The sequence below is a fragment of the Notamacropus eugenii genome, chromosome 4 (genome assembly GCF_028372415.1).
Source record: "Notamacropus eugenii isolate mMacEug1 chromosome 4, mMacEug1.pri_v2, whole genome shotgun sequence".
Lineage (NCBI taxonomy): Eukaryota > Metazoa > Chordata > Mammalia > Diprotodontia > Macropodidae > Notamacropus > Notamacropus eugenii.
In genome coordinates this window covers 204,247,653-204,250,010 of record NC_092875.1, presented here as the reverse complement: position 1 = coordinate 204,250,010, position 2,358 = coordinate 204,247,653, and the positions used below count along the sequence as shown (strand labels likewise).

Below are 2,358 nucleotides of genomic sequence, written 5' to 3'. Positions count from 1 at the left end.
GACTTTCTTTTGATAATTTTCTTGGATTGCTCTAATCTTTTTTTTAAAATTTTACCTCAAACTTTCATATTTGGTTTTTAAAGTCCTTTTCAAGTTCTTCCAAGAACTCTTTTTGTGCTTGGGACCATATGACGTTTCTCACTGAAAAAGGAGTGGCTTTTTAGCTTCATTGTCTTCCTCTGACTATTATCCTAGATATTCTCTATCCCCATAGTAACTATTTATGGTTGGTTTCTTTCTCCTTTGCTTACACACACACACACACAGACACACACGTGTGTCTGTGTGTGTGTGTGTGTGGTTAATTTTTAGCAACTATTATTGTAATCAAGTTGGTATGGGGAATGATGCTTCAAGCCTCATGTCCTCTTTACCGTGATTTTCTGAGGTCTGTCTCAGGACTCAGCTTTGGCCTCTCTTCTTCACAACTAAGCCACAAGTAGGGCCCTCAATGTCCCACTGTCCCACAAATGATTTTGCTCCTTGTGGTTCCTGTGGTGGTCTCAAACTCCAACTGTCTTTTCTGCCTCAGCACTGAAACCAGGGACACAGCTCTCCTCCAAGTGCCCATAGCCAACAGGTTTCCTGCTCTTCACTACTACACTCACCAGGTATATACTACCTCCTCCCTGTAGTCACAGCCTGGGAGATGTTTAGTCAGCACAGCTGTGCTTGGCATCTCAACACTGGAAGATTCTTTAACCTTTTCCTTCTTAGCTGTCAGACCCTCCACACTGTCTGTAAGATGAAAGTTTCTAAAGCTGAGACTGCCTCTCAACCCAACAGCACAACATTTTTAAAAGACTAGCTGCAGTCCTGCTACACAAATGAAATTTAAAGAATTCTTTAGGCAGAGATTTCTCCAGGAAATTATGACACCTGCTGACTTACCAAGTACACTCAAGTGCCATGCAAGCAATTTTATCTCTAACACTCCAAAACTTTCTTATGATGGTCACTCTCCAACATCATTCATCATTACTTCCAGTTTCTCTTCTGGGACTTAAACATGAACTTACATCTTATATTTGCTCTTCAATTTGTGTATTGTTAAGTTGTAAGTTGTCCTCTACAATTCTGCTTCAGAGGTGATGAGTAAAAGGTTAGGAACTCAAATCATTCTAGACCTTTAATTAAGAAAAAACTGACTCTGGAATGCCTATGATCAGTTTAAGGCTTTCTCTACTCTCCCTAATTGGTAAAATGCACCTAACTGTTCTATGTTGGGAACTGACTTGTTCATACCAGCAATGTTTCAATGAAACTCTGTATATTCCAATGAATGAGAAAAAGCTAACTTGGGTTTGTCCTGTATGTGGTAAGAAGACTCCATATGAATACTTCATTATTGATGGTTTCTTTATGGAAATCCTAAAATACTGTATTTATTGTGATAGGTTTAAGGAGGATAGATGTGCTCCTATGAGATCAAAAAAGGAACTCCTGAAAGTTTCTGCCTCTTAGAATGGACTTGATGGATGCTTGGTTTCCTCTTTGGATCACCAGATATCTTCTCACCATGAATCTTCAAACAAAAATAATAAAGTAGAAGTAATTGACCTCATTATAGATAGTTCATTAAATGAAGAAGAGGAAGAACCATCTGCCAAGTAAACCTGTCCTCTGTATCTCTTGCATCACTATGAAATAACAAAAAGTATTTTAAATCGACCTTATCAAGCATCAAGTGTCAAGAACCCTAAAACTTCCTGCTGTAGACACAAGCTACATTAATACATCCCTTATAGAAGACTACTGACACTCATTCCACACTACTCCCATGCCTTATATCTTGCAGGATTTAGATTTCTTTCTCTTCTTATCCGGAAACAATCACCATTACAACACCTCCCTTCTTGCCACTGCAGAAGCAGCTGTCTTTAATGATCAAGACCTCTTACACTCATCTCATTTTTTTTTCCATATGCCTCTTCACAGATGTTTCTCCATCAGTTAAATGTAAAAGGTAGTACTGCTCTTCCAGTCAAAAATGGAAGGAGTAGTGGCAGTAACAACAGTCTTGTTTCCTCTGACAGTCTGTGAGAAAGTCATGGCCATGCAGTTGCCAATAGAAGTGGTGCCGACAGGGCATCATTCTTATTATCATACCAAACATTTTCTCATGGAACTGATTTCACCTCCTGCTCTTCTTTTCTCTTCCCCCACCCCTCCACCTCCAAAAAATCAATGAACTTGGCAGATATAAGAGAACTTTGTGCTCTGTTTTACTTTATTTTGTTTAGGAACATATATTGTGTGTTTTTCCTTTCTTTAGGAACAAAATGAAATGTATAGAGAACAAAAAAAGAAAACATTAGTTTTCATATAACAATATCCTCTGTTCTTTAAATCCCAATG

At 38.3% G+C, this 2,358-nt stretch overlaps 1 pseudogene; it reads left to right on the top strand.

Annotated features, from left to right (window-relative positions):
- The first annotated feature begins 951 nt into the window (after positions 1-951).
- On the top strand, positions 952-2,132 carry LOC140502401 (E3 SUMO-protein ligase PIAS1 pseudogene; annotated as a pseudogene).
- The last annotated feature ends 226 nt before the right edge of the window (positions 2,133-2,358 follow it).